The sequence below is a fragment of the Kogia breviceps genome, chromosome 12, assembly GCF_026419965.1.
Source record: "Kogia breviceps isolate mKogBre1 chromosome 12, mKogBre1 haplotype 1, whole genome shotgun sequence".
In the NCBI taxonomy this organism is placed as follows: Eukaryota; Metazoa; Chordata; class Mammalia; order Artiodactyla; family Physeteridae; genus Kogia; species Kogia breviceps.
The window spans coordinates 71208522-71232401 of record NC_081321.1 but is presented as its reverse complement, the minus strand read 5'-3'; the positions used below and the strand labels follow the sequence as shown (position 1 = coordinate 71232401).

The 23880-nt window shown below is 34.4% G+C and overlaps 1 protein-coding gene across 5 annotated transcripts in view; it reads left to right on the top strand.

Annotated features, from left to right (window-relative positions):
• The first annotated feature begins 6977 nt into the window (after positions 1 to 6977).
• The window catches only part of MGAT4C (MGAT4 family member C), a 629413-nt gene continuing 612510 nt past the window's right edge, over positions 6978 to 23880 (top strand). For 2 of the 5 annotated variants that reach the window (XM_067008318.1, XM_067008321.1), the window contains exon 1: positions 7186 to 7324. The gene's annotated coding sequence lies outside the window, so the exon portion shown is untranslated. Of the gene's footprint in view, positions 7325 to 23880 lie in introns of all 5 variants that reach the window. The other 3 variants (XM_067008319.1, XM_067008320.1, XM_067008317.1) reach the window with 3 other exon arrangements.

Below are 23880 nucleotides of genomic sequence, written 5' to 3'. Positions count from 1 at the left end.
CAAGGCCTATCATTGACTCTTGTTTTGTAAGTATATTCTCACATATTTTTGCAATGATTTTTAAAACTCATTTTCCACAGAAACCTATTTTAAAATATATTTATTATGATTTTTAAATTGTGACAACATAAAATTACCGTCTTAGTCACTTTTAGTATACCCTTCAGTAGAGTTAAATACATTCATATTGTTGTGCAATCAATCTCTAGAACTCATTTCATCTTGCAAAATTGAAATTCTGTGTGTGTATGCATATGCTCCTCGTGTATGTATATATATATATATATATATATGGAACTTATATATATGTATGTAAATTCCTTATATGTATATGCCAATTTCATACATATATTTTTCTCATAGAGAGTTTGGAGGGGGAGATATATCCTTAAGGTGTTAACAATGCTGGATTTATGCATTTTATTCTCCTTAACCTTTATATTCAGATTTTTCTACAACTCTTTTCTGTTAGAAGAAAAAGTACAATTTATGTTTGTTTAGACACCTACATTATCAACCCAAGAAACTTAATGTTTTTATCCCATTATTTTAATATAAAATAGTAGTAACTAATAATAGTAGTTATCCTATAATTCAGAAACAAGACATGTTTCTTCAGATTATTTACTATGTCATACAGAAAACAGAATATATGTTCAGTGCTTTGATTCTAACAATAATTTGGCTTACACTTAGGAAGATGTTTAGAATGTTTCACCTCTGATTTTTTTTGTCAGAGATGAATAATGATTCAACATTTACTTTCGGACTTTTTTTGTAGTAAAATATACATAACATAAAATTTATAATTTTAACCATCCTTTTTTTTTTTTTTTTTTTTTTGTGGTGCGCGGTCCTCTCCCATTGCGGAGCACAGGCTCCAGACGTGCAGGCTCAGCGGCCATGGCTCACGGGTCTAGCCGCTCTGCGGCATGTGGGATCTTCCCAGACCAGGGCATGAACCTGTGTCCCCTGCATTGGCAGGCAGACTCTCAACCACTGCGCCACCAGGGAAGCCCCAATTTTAACCATTTTAAAGTGTACAGTTCAGTGGTATTAGTATAATCATATTATTATGCAATCATTGCTGCTATTCATCTCCAGAACTTCATAATCTTTCCACACTGGAACGCCATACCCATTAAATAATAACTCCTCATTCCTACCGCCCCTAGTACCTGACAACCACCATTCTACTTTCTATCTCTATGAATTTGACTAATTTAAGTACCTTATATAAGTAGAATGATAAATAATTTTTCCTTTTGTGCCTGGCTTACTTCTTTTTTTGTATATATTATTTTTTTATTCTCATACTTATCAATCTTTCCTTTGTGTCACCATTTTTTCTTTTTCTTTTCTTTTCTTTTTTTTTTCCGTACCGCAAGGCAGTCAAACCCATGGCCCCTGCCGTGGAAGCTTCACAGTCCTAACCACCGGACCGCCAGGGAATTCCCTCTATCTGGCTTATTTCATTTAGTATAATGTATTCAAGCTTCATTCATGTTGTAGCATGTGTTAGAATTTCCTTCCTTTTTAAGTCTGAATAATATTCCATTGTATGTATATTCCACATTTTGTTTATACATTCATCTTTGTTGGGTACTTGGGGTGCTTCCACCTTCGGGCTATTGTGAGTAATGCTGCTATGAACATGAGGACACACATATCTGTTTGAGTCCCTTTCAGTTCTTTAGGGTATATATCAGAAGTGAAATTGCTAGATTATATGGTAATTGTATTTTTAATTTTTTGAGGATCTGCCATACTGTTTTTCATAGCAGTTGCCACATTTTACATTCCTAATAATATTGCACAAGAATTTTGATTTCTCCATATCCTCATTGACACTTGTTATTTTCTGTTTTGCTGATGGTAGCCACCCTAATGAGTGTGAGATGCAGTTTCATTGTAGTTTGGCTTTACATTTCCTTACTGATTATTGATATTCAGCATCTTCTCATGTATTTATTGACTGTTCATATATCTTCTTTAGAGAAATGTCTATTCAAGATCTTTGCCTATTTTTTTAGTTGGGTTGTTTGCTTTTTCATTGTTGAGCAGTAGGAGTTCATTTTACATATTCTGGATATTAACTCCTTATCAGATATATGAATTACAAATATTTTCTACCATTCCATGAGTTGCCTTTGCATTTATTGTGTCGTTTGATGCACAAAGTTTTAAATTTTGAGGTAGTCCAATTTATCTATTTTTTAAATTTTCTTGCAGCTGCTTTTAGTGTCATATACAAGAAACCACTGACTAATTCAATCTCATGAAGATTCCCCTTAAGTTTTCTTCTAAGAGTTTTACAGCTGTGCCTTTTAAATTTAGATATTTGATCTATTTTTAATTAATTTTTGTGTATGGCATAGGGTGATTGTTTATCTTCATTCTTTTGTATGTGGGCATCTAGTTTTCTCAACACCATGTGTTGAAAAGACCATCTTTTCTTTATGGAATGGTTTTGGTACCCTTGTAAAAAATCATTTGACCATATACATGGGTTTATTTCTGTGCTGTGTGTGCTGTTCTACTGTCTTTATGACAGTACCATGCTATTCTGATGAGTGTGGCTTTGCAATAAGCTTTGAAATAAGAAGGCATGAGACCTCCAGTTTTTATTTTTATTTTTAAGACTGTTTTGCCAATCAGAGGTCCCTTGAATTTTGATGTGAATTTTAGGATAGATTTTAATATTTTTGAAAGGAAATGGCATAGGGATTTTGATAGAGATTGTATAACAATCCATGTACACAGGATGTCTTTCCATTGATTTGCTTCTTTAATTTCTTTCAATAACACTTTGTAGTTTTTAATATACAAGTCTTTTAACTCATTGGTTAAATTTATTCCCAATTTAAATATTTATTATACTTTAAAATGTAAATCTGTATTTCTCTTCAAACAATGCTGTCAGTTGAAAAAGTGGTTCATAATCTTTCTAAAATATTTATCTACTAGATTTGTTTCTTTTATTTATAAGCAAGATACTGTGTCTATGTTTATTATTTCTTAATTTATTATGTTGCAACCATCCCCTGTGTTGTAAGGTCAGTCACTCTAATACATTTTTAAGGATAAATAAATTATTAAAATTTAAAAATGTATAAATGTGGAGCTGATTTTGTTATAAAATATAAGTCACATTTTTGGACTGCTACATATATTATAAAGTAAAACTAAATGAAAATGAATTATTTTAAAAAATCATGTAGAGTAGCAAAAGGAGTAAATCTCCTTTCTGATTATTGCTATTAAAAATAAATTTTGAATGATAAAATTAATTTTGCTGTACATTTAGCCTCTTTAATATTTTAATTGAAATTGTAAATTGGGAGAAAAAAGTATTTTATGATGGAGTTTGCAGAGAACCATGAATTCAACAAGCACAAAAAAACAAACAAACAAAAAATTTCTATGTAGAAATACATCACAACTATGCAATGCAAATCAGTGCAACTCCTTTCCACAGTTTAGTTTTGCATCATGTTAATTGAAGAGAATATGAAAGGTAGAGTCTATCAGTAGGAGAAAATTTTAGAATATTTCTAAAAAGTTAGTAAGATAGTTTCAAGGTCTTTTTTTTTTTTTTTTTAAGATAGCAGGATAGAGGAAAAATGGAGCAAGACCAGCAAACAGAAAGAAGCAAGAGAATAAAAATAGAAATAGAAAAATATATAATAATAAATTGGAAGGGGAAGAAAAAATAGAGAAACAGTAAAAGTGAGAAATAGAAGGGTATAAATGAAAGTATCAGGAAAAAAAATAGATGACAGGAGTAAAACTGAGAATATAATATCTACAACCAACTCAAAAGACATAGATATACACAAATATATGGAAAGCTAAAAGCAGGTAAATCATTAAGGAAGAGAAGAAGGTAGGGGAGGGGAAGGGAGGGAAGAAAGGATTCCAAAAGGGAATATGCCTTTTATCTGAGAATTGACTTCATTGAGATGGTTACCAAACCATCATATAAGAGACAAGCATTAGCTCAGAGGACAAAATTGACGGACTATGAGAGAATCAGGATGGTTTCAAAGAGAAAATATTTAACAAAAATATTCCACGATATAAGAGAGTTCTCTAGCCACATAGTTCTGATGAAAAATTCTAGGTAGAAGGGACAGCATATACAGAGGCTTTAGAGGTAAAATCAAATAATGTGATTTATTAGTCTTGTTTTCTTTAGTTTGCAATCTGGTCAGGGTAACTGTCCATTGAGAAAGCCATGTAGTCAGATCTTGCTACTCGAAAAGGTCATCTAGAGGACGTGGCCACTTGATTGACCTATGAGCTGGACCCAGGCAATCAGAGGCTCCTCACATCTTCCCGTCCTTGAAATATACCTTCTGCCCACTGTTCCCACAGTGGGAGCTGTTTTCAAGGATGCAGCCTTGAGAGAGCAATATACTGTTGAGACCATCTGGACAGTATACCTGACTGACTGAACAGAGTTAGGCTTCTATACAGACTTTTAAACTTTGGGTGGTTATAGAGATCTACTTGTCTTGCAGCCACCCAAGACAAGTCTTGTATGTAAGTTCCCTTGCTTATTAAACCTGCCCCCTACCAATCTGGACTGGTCTGCCTCTTTCTCCCACCTCTCCTTGCCCTCTCTGTGTGGGTCAGTTTCAGATTTCACCTGGGAAGCTCCCAAGTTTGTGAGCCAACACTTCCCAATCATTTTAAGAATTTGGAGCATTATTCTCCATGAACTGGCAGCTGTGTAAGAGGTATTGATGGAGAAAATTACTTGAAACAGAGAGCTCAAATAAAAGATTCTTGCCATTATGTAGGTAAGAGATGATGATAGCTAGAAACATGCCATGAAAGCTAGAAATAGCAAAAGGTATTTAAAGAAGGTAGGATCAATGGATAATAAACTGGATATTAGAAGTAAACGAAGAAGGGGTGAATTGTATGACTACTAAGTGTTTAGCTTTGCTAACTAGGTGTGCAGTAGTATTTTCTACCTGACTAGCATGATATGAAGAGTAATCTTTCTGTAATGCACTGATTATTTATCTTTCCCACTTAGGAACCCTCAGAGATGAAGTCCAAGCTCCTTTATATAGCATAAAGGACTCATTATCTCTCCATACACATCTCTTCCGTGCCCTTCATACCTCACTCTCCACTCCAGCCATACTGAACTATTTCATTTATCCAAATGTGATATGCATATTTCCCTTGGGGCTTTGTTCTCAGTACCTGGAAATAGTCCTTATCCTTTTAACCAAGGCTTACTTGGCCTTTTCTAAATGTTACTTCCTGCAAGAAACGATTCCTAATACTTCAAGAATAGTTTAGATATCACTCATACATAATTGCATATAGCCCTGAATTTATCACTGCAATATAGTGCTAGTAAAATTGGCAGTTTCTAAGTGGAGAGAGACATGTGAAATCCTTAAAGTGTGTGCCTAGTTTACTACTGTAATTATCTATTACATTATCTGGGATGCTCAATGCACATATGTGCAATGTAGTTGGATTTTCGAATCAACTGTCAGTTATTGGATATATTAACTTTTATCTTTTTTTCATTTGCTTTATGTATATTCAGCGCTAGTCTTTTTAAAAATGGCAATTGAGAGTCAGAAGTAGCCTTTTTCCCTTCCTCCCTCCCTTCCTCTCTTCCTTCTCCCCCTTGTTTTTCTTTCATGGTCTTTGAAAATCTGCTAGATAACTATAGTTCCCAACTGGGATGCTGAAGCTGCTTCTTTCCAACTCCCCTATGTTTTCCCCTCAACAATAGCTACAGAGTTGCCACTTCTGAAGAGGGAGAAGGGCTGGAGGCATTTGCTGTGCTGTGTTCTATTTTGTTTCTCCTATTTCTTCTCCCCTCCACCTTCTAGAGTAAAGTGATCAACTATAGCTACAGGGTGAATGGAGGAAAAATAAAAATATTCATTTACTTCTTCTGTTGGTTCCCAGGTGATTATATTATCATTGCCTCCCTCACAATATATATATATCCCATTTTTGTTGTGGAAGCAACAATTTTTTTATCCATCAAATAATCAGACGCAGAGCATTACAAAATGCCATGTAGAAAAGTATAGAAAGGTAAGATTGGGTATTTTAGCCAGCATTTTTAAAAACATACATATACTCATGGATTATGATACTTTTTAAATGCTCTTTCTGAAAATGTAAACACTCTTTCATATAGAGGATCCAAATAAAGAAATGGAACTGAAAACTTTGATAATCCTTCTTCCTGTGTTTTGTGTGTTGCTAATATTCCACATAAAGTGTTCTAAGTGTCAAATCCAGAATATTATTAAAATTCTGAAAGAATTTTCTAATTTAGGGGAAATTGTCATATCACAACATATTCAACTGAAACAGAATTCAGAAATGACTTGTTTTTATTTTTAATAGAAGGGAATAATTTATGTGATGGTTTTATTTGGAACATCTTATTTTCTTTAGGAGGATATTCAGAGTCAATATTTATGTCTGTGGTCACATATTAGGAATCTGCATTTCCCTTGTTTATTTTTATATAACTTCTGCGTTTTAGCTGATGTTTAAAAATGATACACTTCTAAGTGGATCTGCATTACAATCAGTAATTGTTAATAAAAATACAATTATTTATGTTCAGTTACTGTGATTTAAAACAAAACCCTCTACATATTATAAAATTCATAAAATGACTTTAGGATGTAAAGGGGAAATTTCCTGTACATAAATGATCCCTAAAACTGCAAAAAGGGATACGATTTAATATGTTAACTGAAAACTTTAAATGTTTCTCTCAGATAGAAATGTATATAGCATGATAGTATGGATTCTGGACTATAGCTTGAAAGAAAGCAACAGTGAAAATGAGTTTCATGCCAGTAGACACTTTAAAAACTAGATTTAGCAGCAGTCACATTAGCTTAGATAATGGGAGAATTTTTCTTCATTGAAAATGCTCTGTGTCTCTTAAGAAGAACTTACTGAGGCAGCCTGCCATCTAGCTTTTTCACAGAAAAACAGGCTTACAGACTGCAGATGAGAGAGTCTGGAGCAACGACAATTTTAACTTAGCCATTCCTAATTTATCTCAGCATATTCAATTCATCTTCACTGCTCTATGCACACAGGAACACCAGATTGCCTTCCCTGGGGAACAGAATGCAACCAGGGATCTAGAGAGCTGTCACATTCCAAGAAATATTTAAATTGTGCTGATTTTCTTCTGGAGAACTGAGCACAGGGAATGAAACTCTCCATCAAGTCATAGCTTTGCGGGCAATAGATCAGAGGATATTGCCAGTTTTCTAATGGATTGTTGTTATCGGGCAGGTTTTCTCTGAAGGTACGTAGTTATTTTCTCAATTCATTACCCTCTTCCTATTTATCAGGTAATGATCTAATGAGCTGGGGATCCAAACCTGTAAAAAAGAGAGATGTTAAGTAGTCGGTATTGACTAAAGAATGACACCTTATTGCTGCATGTTTATAGGTGAATAATCGGATTCCTTTACTAAAGATTAATAGGGTATAGTTTGAATTGCATTATCAGCAAAAATAGGCAAAAACAGAACCGTGCTGTAGGCTGCATTATCATAAGTTCATATTAATTCTCTTGAGGATTTTCTTTTGTAGCTGCAATATATAATGAAGGGAAATACAGACTTTAGAAACTCACTTAACCTTATACATGTTTTAATCTTTTTACATAATCATGATATTTTCTCTGTATGTTCCCAAACACAAAACTTTGTCTCAAATGCTATTATTAATTTTGGGGTCATTGATGCTTATGATATATGAATATATGAAGGACAAAAATACTTACAGGAACTCCAGTAGGAGTCTTCATGAGAATATTACATCAGTGTGCTTTGTTGGCTTTGCAGCTCTTTATTTTTGAGTTTGCAAGCATCTTACTAAAATAAATTGCTATAGTTTAAGTTAAAGGCACATACTATAAAGATGTATTATTCAACTTTGTTCTGTGAAGCGAAAAACCTCAATACATCTGTAGAAAACACAAAACTTATTTAGCAAACTAAAATGTTAAAAGGTGACAAACTTCTGAATATTAACTGAACCAATACAAACAGAGAAAGCCTTATCCTGACCTGGAATTTAGCTTATTATACCTGTGATATATTAGACAGGAAGGGGTGACTTCTGTGCGTGTTTCTTAAAAGTTAAAGATATGTTTGTAGGGCATTGTTCTGTGTCAGAGTAAGTAGGGGTGTAGGACAGAAAGCAAGCACATAGTAATCACAGTGAGTTTATGAAAACTGAATAAATATTTTAAAATATGATATGAGGGCTTTTGATGCTTCTGAGTATTTTATTATTGTGTTAATTCACTCAGTGAAACCTACCGTGGATTAATATTTTTACATGTCAGAAATAACTACTAGGATAGGTAGAACAGCCGGTGCATGTGGCCTGGAGCATGGTGTCTCTGCTGCCGTATTTGGATTGTTACACAGACTTTGTGGACCCATCAATGGGTTAATCACAGACTTGGGAGAGGAAATGGTGGCTGAGCTTCAGGAAGGCTCTTGTTAAATGTGGTCTAATTTCTTTGGAGCATTTGAGAGACTATTAGAAGAATAAAGGAGACGGAGAAGGACTGAGTCACCCAAATAGTAACTTTAAGTGCATTCTCTCTTATCCTCAGAGGGGTTGTAAAAAAGCAAAAAATGGAAGAGGAGGAGAACAGAGTCCTCAAAGAGTACTTTTAAGTGCTTCTTTTTTCATGAATCTTACAAGAATTGAGGAACAGGGGCTTAAGTTAAGGTTTCCCTATGGATTCTTCCATTTTAAAAGCTTTTTCTCTCTTTTATGGAACATTTTTCCCTCCACTCACTTAAGAAAGAAAAAAGTGAGCTAGCTCCCAGCCTGATTTCTTCCCAGTAACTTGTCGCTCTAATTTAAATCTACAGAAGTGTGCTTCTGAAACTGCATACACTCCTGAGATTCTCAGTTTCACAATTCAGTGAGTTATGAATGCCAAAGGATAAAGTGATTTAACATCCTTTTTAAGATTATTATCACAATTAGCTCTTCTGAAAATCTCAGACTATGTGTAAAAGAGGGCACAAGTAGGAAAAAAGCAATAACTTCAGGGAACATACTTTATGTTCTTTCAGAGTAAGATACTACCAGTAGATAATGAAATAATATTCACTTCATGTTTGGGCATGGGGAAGAAATGACAGCAGCTTAGAAATATATCCTTTAATTTACATTTTGGATGTTAGATGAACACAACAAATATGAAAACCAGGAGGGCCAGTTTCAATTTTCAGATTGCAATAAAATTTTTTATTGCTCTAACCTCCTATTAACTTTTTCTACCACAGTCATGTTAGTGTCTCTTAACTTCCTAGAGGATTATTCACTTACGCCGCTATCTAAATCTGCTTAGCTTCCAGATCTAGTGCTAAAACTTGTTTTACTTCATCTTATGGTGAGTTCATTGTAAAATATATTACCATAATTTCATTTTATTAGTTGCTGTTAAATATTTAATATTTATTGAGTGCAAAGCAATATGTAGGAAGAAAATACATAATGATATTTCTCCCAAATCAGCCAGTTTATTAATATTTCAAGATTTCTAATTGGTGCCCACAGAGGAAGGCAATTAAGTCTGACTCTTTAGTAGCTACTTAATGTGCATGTAAGGCATGAACAGTCCTATATTCAGTCAATAATTTGCATTCAGCTTTACTGAAGATCCCAGACTAATCATCCAGATGTTTTCAGATTCTCCCTTAACTGTTTTATATGTCAAAGTGTCATTGTAGACAGAACACTGGATTGGGGGTAAGACAAACTAGGTTTAAATCTGTTAATCAAGTTTGTGTAGGCCAATCATCTCCTCCATACCTCTATCTTGTCAGTGGTATAATTGTGATAATTCTTGTGAGTAGTAAAGATCATGCACATTAAGTAACAAACACATAGTTTGTGCACAACATATGCTCAATAAGCAGTATCTGTTTTTGAACGCATTTTATCATAGTTTCACATACAGTATATTCTATTTTGAAATCACCTTGACTCTTTCTTCAATGACATGTATATATACCTGTGTAATATCACAGATATATTTGTTTAACAGTTTTGGTAATAAAAATAATGTATTGATTATGTAGTTATTGCTTGGCACTAAAGTACTCTGTAGAATTACTAAAGCATTACTCATGCATAGATAAAATTGGAATTTAAGATTAGTTTGAGAAATCAGTTGACATACTCCCTGTGGCTTTCAAATAGCAAAATTATCAACCATAACTTACCAGGGAAAGGAGATAGAACTATATCTCATTTTTCCACTTTTCCCTTCTCCCAAAGGATATGGAAATAGAAGACAAAACAGTAAACCCTCTTGCTCATTATAATGTGCCCTTTGCCCCTTTCATTTGCATTTTATTTTGGTACAGTAACTTGTCTAGTGAGATGGCCTCAAATTCCAACTGCATAGGGCTGTTCAAGCATACAAATCCACCCCTCAAGGAACAAAGCAAATATATGAAAACTTTTATTAAAATAAAAGACAGGTTTTGCTTTGAAAAATGATAAACATTTTTTAACGAAAGTGAAACTGTCAAATGCAAATGTTAAATCCAACCGGATGTTGACCTTAATTGTGAGTTTGAATCTTTACAAAAAGAGTATGCAAATCCAAGTAGAAGCTGCTTTCTTTAGGTGACAAGACTGCTGAAAAATACTTTGAATTTCTCAGATACATTTCATATTGAGTGAAGCGTGTACAGAAAACCTACTTTAATATTCTGAGTTATATGGGGAGGGAAATTAAGCATAATACGAGTCGGTCTTATATATCTGTATATATCTGTATTTGTATTGGAATTTGGAAATAGATGTACAAAAGTCTTTTTTATAAAAGGGAACTACCAAGTAATTATTTTGAAAGGCATGACAGGAAAGTATCTTGCACATTCTAACTAGATCAAAATGTAGACACAAAAGTAAGCATCTGCTGAAAAGCTCTTCTTTTTTTGGTCAGTGCCAATCCTGTTTTAAATCTATGAATTTACCTACTCATCAATAAGGAGAAGGTGAAGGTTTGGATATCTGACTTCATTTTCCAAAATATCCTTGAAGTCCTTGTTTTATTGTTTTTTGATCCCCAACTTTGGATATTTTGGCCCAGTACTTAAGGAAATTAAAATCTATATTCTAATTCCAACTCAGTTTTCTAATTTGTACAAGTGTGTGTGTGTGTGTGTGTGTGTGTGTGTGTGTGTTGGGATAATAATAGTCATATGAATGTTGCAAAATAGCATTACAGGGGCTTGTTCATGTAAGTACAGTTGATCCTTGAATAACATGGGTTTGAACTGCACAGGCCCATTTATATGCAGAATTTTTTCAATAGTAAATACTACAGTACTACATGATCCATGGTTTGTTGAATCCAAGGAAGTGGAACTGAGGATATGGAGGAACCTTCCTCTATGTATTTGGAAGACTAAACTATATGTTATATGCAGATTTTTGATTGCTTAGAGGGTTGGTGCCCCTAATCCCCAAGTTATTCAAAGGTCAACTATGCTAAAAAATGTTAATAAGTATTATTGTTTTTCTTATGACATCACCTTCTCCATGCCCACTTCTGATATTAGGTTTCCTGTATTCAGTTTGGTCTTCAGACCACCTTTTGAGGGGGGTCCCAGATTTGTGCTCACCTACATATTTCTCCTACCTATGGTTTCTTCCAAGTAAATTGTCTTATTTACTAAGCCCTGCCCCTTTGACCTAACCATAAACAGCTTAGCCACAGTCTCTTGAGGTGTTCTTTTTCTCAGCAAATTCTTAGTGGGAAAGTAGATATCTTTAAGCTTAGTAATTCTCTCCTTATGTCTATTGTATATTGACAAACTAATAGGAAAGGAGACACAAAGAAAATACTGGTTAACTTGTGGCAGATATAACCTCCTCAGCCTTCTAGAGCAGAGGCTTTCTTCTATAAAAGGCCTACCAATAAGAGTTATGAGCTGAATTGTCTCTCCCTAAAATTCATATGCTGAAGTCCTAACTCCTAGTAACTCAGAATGTGACTGTATATGGAGATTGATTTTTTAGAGAGGTAATTAAGTTAAAATGAGGTCATTAGGGTGAGTCCTAATCCAATATGATTGGTGTCCTTATAAGAAGAGGAAATTTGGACATAGATATATACAAAGGGAAAACCATGTGAAGACACTGGAAAAAGACGGCCATCTATAAGCCAAGGAGAGAAGCCCCAGAAGAAAGCAACCCCCCTGACACTTGATCTCAACTTCTAACCTCCAGGACTGTGAGAGAAAAAAGATTCTGCTCTTTTAGCCACTCAATCTGTGGTACTTGTTATGGAAGCCCTAGCAAATTAATACACTTAAACATTTTAGATTTTGTGGACCCAATGAGGTTTCTGTCACATATTCTTCCTCCTCCTCCTTCCCTCCTTCTCCTTATTCACCCTTTAAAAATGTGAAACAAAACAACAACAAAAAGCAAATAAAACAAATATTCTTGGGGCCATATTTGTCCATAAGCATAGTTTTCCAACTCTTGTTCTAGAAAGGTCTTTCAAATCCTTCCAAAGTTTGGCAAAAAGATATTCCTAAACTTCCACATTCTTACATGAGAGAGTCTACTTTACAGATGGCACCACTGATTTTTAGCCTAAAAATATAACTTTGCCCTTTTTTTCCTGCTAAAATTCTTCCAAATACCTCAATTTAATGTAGAGTATTTTGATTAGAGTATTTTATGTTCACTCTGAAAGGACCCTTTCAAGTCCTAACATTAGAACAAAATCTGAAAAAAATATATAATAATAATAGCAGTTTACACTTGTTGAATACATTCTGTGGGCTAAAGATATTCTGAAAACTTAACATAAATTTTCTCATGTTACCTACCAACTACCTTGCAAAGTATCTGCTGTTATAATCATTTTCCTGGTAAGGAAATTTGAGAATAGAGAGATGAAACAACTGCCCATGGTTATTTACCATAAGTAACTTAGGTGACTTGTAAAAGTTTGGATACAGGATCTTTGGCCCAGAGTCTGGCATGTAATCAATCTACCATAATGACTCTCAGATCGTGGTAGAGTTTCATGTTTACTGTAGAAACAGGTATGAAAATGTTGGAAAGTACATATCAAGTAGCAATTCAGGTGAAAGAGAGGAGAAATGATATAGTGCTTATTTTAACCCTCCATTTTATGTGAATGAAGTAGATATGATAGTTCTCTAGTTAATTTTGTAATTTCCATTTTTTTTCTTATATAGAATATAATTTAGGACGTATTTTTCTCCTTAAAATATCGTATAGCAAGAGATTATGGATAAAGAAGGTAGTTTTATCATAGAAAACCGAAAGAACAAAATGGTATAATTTTGAAACTCACAGGAATTTCATATTTAATTTCACATATAAGCATGTTAATACTGAACTTAATAATTCCTAGTGGATGGAGAAATCCATGAAAAACCAAACTGACAACTGGGTATAAATACTCCATTATTTCTAGTCATTTTAATAGTATCAACAGGTAGTAGATTTGAATGTGCTTGTACAAGGACCTGTTTGAGTGAAAACTTTGCCAGGTGGCAATTCTGCTTTAATTCTAAGAAACATATGTTGTGTACTGTGTGAATATCTAGGTTGTCCTTTTTAATTTCATCAATACGTCTGATATGCCTTCAGTATTTTTGTAGAACTGAATCATATTTTCTAGCCAAATTTGAATTGGTAGAACATCTTTAAAAAGAAAAATAGGCCAGCACTCCCATATGATATAAGTACAGTTGACCTACTTTATAAATTATTCTTCTGTCACCTCATTTGCACAACTGAATCCTTGTGATGTTGTCAGATGTTTATATTTCTAATAAAGAAATATAATCATCATAAAGTGGAAGGTTGTCAATCACCTTCCAAAGTCAATCAATGTAAAATACCAGTCTTAGTAGTTCCAGCTTTTCATTATAATTTCCAGTAATTAAAATATATGCTTGTGTATACGAAGAACCTTAATAAAACACTATTATTGTTTAGGAATTTGTTATAATGGGCCCTTATTTTAGGCTCTGGTAGGTTACTGTGCATTGTAGAGCAAAACCAAAGTAAAATTTATTTGTATATTTTCATTGGGACTGATGGATAATATGGGCATTCTATATAGGCATTCTAAAAAATAATATTTGAATTATTTTTTAATATGAATTTAGATTTATTCTCTCTAAAAATAGTTTTATTTATCTTTAAGAAGTATTGAGTAGGCATGTGAATGTATGTATGAAGGTATTTGTGTGCATGTTTATGAGTGTCATGTGTGTGTGTTTTTTTTTTCAAGAATTACCCACAGAAGACTTGAAACACAGATCTTTAGTTCACAGGTAGAATACTATTGAGAAGCATCTTCTCACTAGTAAATGGACCCTGAAATATATAGAAATTAGAGCATTAAACCCCACCCTGGTTTATTTTTGCAACTCTCTCCCACCATACTTTTAATTAGTGTTATTCCTCACAAAATAATTCATGTGTTAGAAAATATTCTACCAGGGATTTTTTTTTTCTCCTTTGGATTATCCTTATGAAGTTAAAATTGGGAATATTCTAGGGAAAGGAAAATCTTTAGAATTGGTGGAATTTACATGAAGGAATGAAGATTAACATTGAAAAGAAGATAATGATTTCTAGGTTGTCAATGGGGGTAGGTGTGGGCTAGATCTTGAGAATAATGTTGGGAACTAGGATATACACATAACAAGAATTCTCTGAAGAGTTTAAGTTATTCTGTATTCTCCTTTGATAGTGAGAATCGTTGTATTTGTCATTAGCTTCAAGTCTTGTTTTCATTTTGTGACCCCTAATAGCTATCTCCGAACCTTTGGTAAACACCCACGTAGACCACAGGGTAGAGTGTAGACTAAATCTATACTAAAGGAAAAATCTTAATTTGCATATATGTACACATAGACAGATAGAGTCATGGATAGACAGACACATACCTACAGACCAATTCGTACAGCCCAACAGATATGCAAACAGGAATAGGCTGACAGACAAAGACATGTAGAGAAAGACTGACAGATAGGAACTGGTAATGGGACAGGGACGGTAGACCAATATACAGGAACAGGCAAACTGACAGCCAGCCAGAAATATACTGCAGAGAGATATGGATGAATAGACAGGAAGATAAGCACAGACAGGCAGATACAGACACAGAGATACTGAACAGGAGTCTGAGACTCAGGCCCATGCTCTAACATGGACAGGTAGGTCTGGCCACTGAAAAGCATAGATATAAACGTCGACATGTGTGTGTATACATACACTATACACTAGAGTGTTACCTTATACATTCATGAGGTAAAATTCAGTAATAAACCATTTCATTGCTTATTAAAGGATCATTTAAAAAATATATTCATCTATGCATTTTTTCCCACTACAAAGATGCAGTATAAAGAACCATAGATATGTATGTCAACATGCTTTGTCATTCCCTTTATCTAGTATTTCTGTCTTTGGGTAAGAGAAACAAATAAAAATAGTCAAGTTATTGTGAGGTTGCTATTGAAATGTTCCCTTAAGCTTTTTTCAAGCTTTGTAATGTAACAGACAAGTCAGAATTCAGACAAGAAAATGATCAGTTTTCTTTCTTCAGCAGAAGTGACAACAATTATAAAACAAGCAAGCAAAAATACAAAATACTTGTGCCACGAAAACATTATTAATGTCAAAAAAATGTTGCAATCTCAGTCTTTTGCTTTGGGTCACTGAAATTACTTCTAAGTTATAAATGCACTTGATAATTTTTGCAGCAATAAATTGAGAAAAGCAAGGGGAAAATATAATGTTTCTGTGATTGAATGTAATGTTAACAGCTTGAATGGACATATATCAAACTTTTAAGTCTTGTAGAAAGTTTTGATTGTTGCATTATATTTAACTGCTGATTTATTTGAAATAGTTACTCAGTTCTTCAAAATGTTTTTAAAATTGTAAGAATGTGTTTAAAGAATGGCAAAGTCTAGTAGTTATTTAAGAGCTGCTTTTAGAGGTTTGGAAGGATATATAGACTATATAATTAAATGTATTTTTTAGATTATTAACATTAGATAAGTACTTTGCATGTAGTATCTTGCTGGTACTTGTAACCTTCCTTTATCTTTAGTGGTAGGTGGGCATAATCAACCAGCTCAAAACTTTAAACAATCGTTCATATTATTTTAAAACTACTATTGTGCATCACATCTGGAACTTTTACAAATTAATAAAAACAAAATTGAGGTTTGTATTTTCCTATGAGTTTACTCTTTTTGGGGAGGGGGTATTTTCCTTTTTATTTTAATCTCTGGAAAGCACACATAGTTATATGATAAACCCTCCTTTTAAACATCTTTATTGAGGTAAATTTATATACCATAAAATTCATCGGTTTTTTTTTTTTTTTTTTTTTTTTTTTTTTGTGGTATGCGGGCCTCTCACTGTTGTGGCCTCTCCCGTTGCGGAGCGCAGGCTCCGGACGCGCAGGCTCAGCGGCCATGGCTCACGGGCCCAGCCGCTCCGCGGCACGTGGGATCTTCCCGGACCGGGGCACGAACCCGTGTCCCCTGCATCGGCAGGCGGACTCTCAACCACTGCGCCACCAGGGAAGCCCAATTCATCGGTTTTAAGTGTCTAGTTCAGTTATTTTAGCACATTTACTGTTTCTGCAACTATCACCACAATCCAGTTTTAGAACATTTCCATCACCATAAAGAGACATCTTATTTCTATGCAGAGTCACTTTCATTTCTTACATCAACCCAAGGGAACCTCTAATCTACTTTCCGCCTCTCTATATTTGCTTTTTCTGGACATTTCATATAAATGGAATCAGGCAATATGTAGTCTTCTGTGTCTGGCTTCTTTCACTTAGCATACTGTTTTTGAGGTTCATCCATGTTGCAGCTCCTTTTCATTACCAAATAATATCTTGCTCTCTGGACATACCAAATTTTGTTTATCCATTAACCAGGTAATGTGCCTATGGATTGTTTCTGAGTTTATTTTTTGGAGTTGTTCACTCTCAAAGAGTGAAGACTGTGTTTATTTTTATAGCTTCTCTATTCATAGCATGAATGTGTACTTGGAAACTAAAGTTCAAATTAATTTACACAACATTGAAGTTTACAGGACTCTTTTTCTAAAAACTATGAATGAAGCAAAGCTAACTAATTCAAAAAAAAAAGTTTGTATGTAGAAGTATATTAAGGTAATGCATAATGATATATTCTCATCTGAAAAGCTTAGGGTACTTGTTTTAAATATAAATAATTTTATTTACTTGCTTTATATAAAATGTATCTCAAAACAGCAATATAAATGACAAATACACAGACTAATTTTTTTTATTATATTGCTTGTTGTATTCCTATTGAAGATAGAAAAAAAGTTATTATAAAAGTTTTAATGTTTTCTGACTGAATAAACTATTTTAGAAATATAAAATCTACAGATAATTAGCTTTATTGAACTCTTTTGTTGGTAACAGATTTTCCATTTAAAATGCATATTTCTAGAATTTTTTAGTGCTTAATCTTAACAACTACCATGAATTATTATGTGACAGCTGTTTAAGTTTTGATATTCAGAGTTTGCTAAAGTAATGAAAACAGGTTAGGTATCAATTTCCAAATCATATGGATGACTGAGGCCACCTGTGTGTTAGCCTGATTATCTCTATGGTTCCTGTCATTCTCTAAATTTACCAATGTCCCAGGCAGCTTGCAAACCTTTCTCGGAGGCTTATACTTCATGATGATCTTTCTATTTCATTTATTTGTGACTACTTGACATGGAACCCTGTCTTTAGTCATGTCTTTTATTTTGAAATATGTAACTTGGATATGAAGCAAAATTTATTTGAGTTTAAATGGATTGTATTTCTGCTATTCACAGTCAGAAAACCAAACATGGTTTACTGCAACAATTTCTATTAGTTTAAGTGTGTGAAATGCACCTTTTTCCAAGATACTTTTCTTTTGTTCACCTTTTAAGTATAAAGTTTTATTGTTCGCCTTCCTATTTTTGTTCTGTATTATCTTTTAATTTATTACCATGAAATATTTTTGTTTTAATTCCATAAATTATGTTAATCAATTTTGCCATCTATTACAATTTGAACTGCTTTTCTAAAAAAAAATTAAGTACCATATTCTCTCAGTTATCATAGAAATATAGAGGATTAGTAACAGATAACTAAGGAGTTTCTTTGCCTGTCTTTGGAATTTTTCTTTTGAACCGAAATAGTAATTTTATTGTACCTTATATTTTAGAGAAAACAAACATTGGATAAAATTATAGAACTACAAAGTTAACATTTTACTTTAGATTTAGCAGAACATTCCCCATTCCTACTATGTTTCAATTTAACTTAGTTGCTGATTTCCAGAAACAAACTAGAACTGTTGTAATGCATCGGCCTAAGGAGAGCCCCACAAACTCTCACAGGAACTACCCCATTCTGACACATGCCCACTACCCACAAAACACTATTTCTGTGGAATTCTTTTCATTATGATCCCTATGTATCCATGGATAAAAAATGCAATGAACTGTTTTGGGTAAAAAGACATTGCCTGTTAGGTTTTACTCTGCAGTCATCATTTAAACAAAAATGATTGTGATCGGGGCTTCCCTGGTGGCGCAGTGGTTGAGAATCCGCCTGCCGATGCAGGGGATACAGGTTCGTGCCCCGGTCCGGGAAGATCCCACGTGCCGCAGAGCGGCTGGGCCCGTGAGCCGTGGCCGCTGAGCCTGTGCGTCCGGAGCCTGTGCTCCGCAACGGGAGAGGCCACAACAATGAGAGGCCCGCGTACCACAAAAAAAAAAAAAAAAAAAAATGATTGTGATGACATTATTGAAGGCATGGATCTATCAAGAAAACTTTGGGTATACTTTTTAACTTGCACTTGAGTAAATATCTTAAATTACCACATGTGCAAAATGGGAGATACTTACAGTGGACTTTTGGGGTTCCTGAATTGCAGCCATTCTTTTAGCTGATCCTGCCCGGAATCCTAGCAGATTAGTAGGGGATAACTATGACCTCATGACCTAAATTATAGCAACTAAATTCTCTTTTGCTAGAATTTAGAGTAGGGTTATACAAACTCTAATCAATCTTAATTTGGTGTATAAACTGGGTAATCAAGTACAGAAGGAATTTGTCAGCCATTTGTTGGCTATGTGCAAATGGGAAAGAACAATGCAGTTTGCAGAGAGCAACATGGGAGAATGAAGCATAGGGAAGTGGGGATGAGACACCCAATAGTAACAGTAGGAGACATAGTGATAGTCTGAATAGCTTTTCTGGGTCCTGGTTGCACTCAGTTTCTGCTCTTGGATTCTGGGAACCATCAAGTACTCCTGTATCATTCCAATTGACCTGAAGTAGGTTCTTAGCATTCTTGCCAATCATACTAACCTCCTCATTACTGCAGTCTGTTGCTCTCTCAGAAAATTATTTCAATAGTTTTTTTTTTCTTAAACCTCCAACAACCCTCATTTTCTCATTTCTTGTTTTAATCAGAAGAGAGATTTTTCATGTCCTCTTCAAGAGACACTTTAGTATCACAATATAAGATGCTGGTAAGCAGCTTAGTCTCTGGAGCCAGTGATGATGTGTTTGAGGCTCAGCTCCACCATTTATTAAAACTGTATATTTATATCTTTAAGTATTCTCTGTCCCCTTGATATGTTAAAGGTTCAGAGTTGAGATTAAATATTCTCTAATGTATTTTCTTCTCCTTGTATTCCCTATATATTTGTTTATGCATTTTGAACTGCTTGTTTGATATGTAGATGATCATAATTATTTTATCCACGGTGTTAATTGTACCCTTTAATGTCATAAAGACCCCTGATTTGTGCTGTTAATGCTTTTAGGCCTGAATTCACCCTTGTTTATTACTGGTATTGTGGACTCTGCTTCTTTATGTTTGAATTGCCTATGTCTCTGCACATTTAAAAAAATCTTTATGAATCATTTTGCTTAAGGTTTATCGTTTATATACAGCAGAGAGTTAGGATACTTTTGAAATCTAGTGTGAAAGTCTTTCAATTTTAAATATTTAGTTTAGCCAATTTAAATGTAATAATTTGAGAAATGTTTATGAGTTCCTTTTTTTTGATGTAAGCTATTATCAGAAAGGTGAAGAGCGAGCATAACTCCTGCTTTCTTTATTCTCTTTCCTCCAACTTTGGTGTTTATATCATTTCTGCATTGAGCATACCTTCTGTTCTTCACCCCAAACCCCACATTTGTTTTAATCTTACATCTATAGATAAATGTGTAAAATGCCTCCACAGTTGCTAACTCCCTAGGGTTTTTCTGATAGTCTTTTGATTGGCTAATTAGTACCTATATCAGAAATAGTTCATAGAAAAATATTTTATTGCTTTTGTTCTTGAAAGATTATTTGACTCAAATAAACTCTTTGATTCATAGTTTCTTTCCTCATTTTTATGTTTTATTCTCACAATGAAGACTCTTCAAAACAATTCTGAGATTAGCCATTTTTTTGGCTTAATCTCAATTTAAAGGAGATTTTTTTGCCTGACTGCCTATAGCACCTTTTTTATGGCATTTTTATTTTTGATGTCAAGTAATTTTACTAGGGTGCGCTTCAGTGTTGACAATTTGGGATGATTTTTTTTTTTCCTGGGATATGATACCCTCTTTTAAATATGTAGTTTCAAGCCCTCTTTTGCATTATATATTAGCTTTATTCCCTTGTTTCTATTTTTTCGATGGTGATCCACTTATACAAATATTGACTCTCTTGTGTAAAAACATCCTCTGTGTACACTATATGTGCTGGACAGCTTTGGCAGAAAGGCTAGAACTGGAGTGGGTGCAAGTCAGGGAGTATCCTGGGGCACACGGAATCGGGGCTGCATTTGTGTTATGGCTAGCGCTGGAGCAGGCATGGCCTCATGTGATTTCAGGGTGTGCTGTGCCAGGGCCACCTTTTGGGGAGTGGTTACAGCTGGTGTAGGCCAGGGGCTTCAAGGATCATTGGCAGGCCAGCTAGAGTATTTGGGCCGTATTTCTTACCTGTGCCATCAAGGTGGGGGGGGTGCATACAAAATGGCCTACACACAAAATAGTGGAGAGAGTTCCACCACTTCCCCACTTGTTTGGCAGATGCTTTAGGGTTAGCACACGGATTTCCTTCACATATTGTTTAGGTGCCCTTTAAACCACTGTTTTTTTGTTGTGCCCCATGATGGGTGAGTTTGCACACAGGCCCCCTCAGTAAAATGTCTCCCCACTGCATGTCTCCATGTCAGGAGTGGGGTCTCTGTTGATATCATGGCTTCATCTCTCCTATGCATTTTTATGTGGTCCTTCTATTGTTGTACAAAAGCTGTTCAGTCAGATCTCAGTTCTTCTTCAGAATTGGTCTATATGTAGGTATAGATTCTGTGTGTCCACAGAGGAGGTGAGTTCAAGGTCTTCCATCTTGGACTATAAGTCTAAAATGCTTGTTTTTATATTTTTTACTTTCTCCCTTACTCCAGTATAAGTTCCATGAGAACAGTAATTCTTTTCTTCTCGTTACTGTTTAATGTTCACATCTAGAACAATATCTAACATTTATAGATATATTATACATGTGTTGGGATTAAGAAATATTACTGGACCTTTTCTTAATATTTTTTGTTGATTGAAATAGATTTTTTTCCTGACATAATAAATAATTAACAATTTATTTAATAGGTACTCTTCTAAGAATGTTAAAGGTATTTATTCAATTTTAAAACACACCTGTTGGTTAAATAGTATAATTATGTTTCTTTTACAGATGAAGGAATTGTGGAAAGAGAAATTAAGTACTGCTTATAAGTGATGGAGAATGATTTAATTTAGAACTATGACTCTTAACCAGTTTGATATATATCTGTATATCTCTCTGTATAATCAGAATTACTGATTTAAACATAGCCTGCCCTTTTCAACTTTTACCTTTTTGCTCAAACTACTGGATACACCTAGAATGTCAAATTTTTGAAAAATCTCATTTCTGCAAAGATCTTTCAAAGTGCAAGTCAATGATACCTCTTCAATAAGCCATGTTAGATTCTTCTCTGTCACAAAATATATTCTTTTCCTCTGGTGCCAGTGTTGCTTCTTTTATTCATTTATTTTGAGTGATCTTCTTTTAAGCTGCATTACAAAAGCTGTATCATGATGTACAGGTTTTTAACAGTCTGCTCTAAACCTGTCCAAGATTCCATTATTTTTCTACATAAATGACATATCAACAGCATGTTGTCTTTTAAATTCATCCCACTTTTTTTCCAATTAAGTTGTTTTGTCTATGCAGATTCATTCTTTTAGATATTCTTCCATCCATCTTACCACAATTACATTCCATTTTATTGAAATATATAAACTCAGCATCCCTATATATGTGTATACACACACACACACACATATGGAATATTATTCAGCCATAAGAAAGAAGAAAATATTGACATTTGTGACAATATGGTTGTGCCTTAAGGGCGTTATGCTAAGCAAGAAAAGTCAGAGAAAGACAAACACTGCATGATATCACTTATGTGTGGCATCTTAAAAAGTTGAGTTCGCAGAAATAGAGAGTAGAATCATGGTTACCAGAGGGAATTGGGGAGCAGCTTGTCAAAGGGTACAAACTTAGAGTTGAAGGTGAATAAGTTCTGGGGATCTAATATGTATATACCTCACATCTTCTTTCTCCATTCATCTGTTGATCAATGCTTAGGCTATTTCCATATCTTGGCTTGTGAACAATGCTTCAGTAAACGTGGAGTGCAGATATCTTTTTGATATCCTATTTTCATTTTCTGTGGATATACCCAGAAGTGAGATTGCTGGATCATATGGTAAGGTCTATTTTTAATTTTTAAAGGAACCTCCATAGTATTTCTCATACTGACTGAACTATTTACATTTCCACCAACAGTGCAACAGGGTTCCCTTTCAATCCAGTTTAAAAACGGACAGAGAAACCAAACAGACATTTTTCCAAAGAAGACATACAAATGGCCAACAGGCACTTGAAAAGATGCTCAACATCACTAATCATCAGGGAAATGCAAATCAAAATCACAATAAGATATATCCTCACACTTGTTAGAATGTCTGTCATTAAAAACAAGAGATAAAAAATGTTGGCAAAGAGGTAGAGAAAAGGGAACCCTGGGTACCTACTCTTATTTGTAATAGATATCCAAATACATATGTTGCATCTGCTTAGGTACCAGAATCAGTGACAATGCTTATGTCAATAATCTGTTTTCCTTAGTGTCTTAGTCAGCTTGGGCTGCCATAAGAAAACACAATAAACTAGATGGCTTAAACAACAGAAATTTATTTCTCTCAGTTCTGGAGCCTGAAAGCCCCAAATCAGGATGTCAGTATGGTTTGGGGGTCTGGTGAGAACTTTCTACCTGACATGCAGATGGTGTCCTTCTCACAGTGTCCTCATATGGCAGAGGAAGAGAAAGAAGGGAGATGCAAGGTGGAGGGGGCTGGATCCTCTCTGGTGTCTCTTCTTATAAAGGAACTAATCCCATGATGAAGGTCCCTCCCCTACTGCCTCACCTAAACCTAATTACCTCTCAATCTCCATTTGCAAATGCCATCACATTGTGGGGTTAGGGCTTCAACATATGAATTCTGCCAAGACACAGTTCAGTACATAGCACCTAGATTTGGCCCACCCAGACACAAAAGTTTTAAGAAAGGCAGTCAAAGGATCAAAAGCTTTAATGAAAATATATTATAAGAGATTAGGTTGTATCTATGTTTCTATAAGTAGGGTAGAATTCTATAGT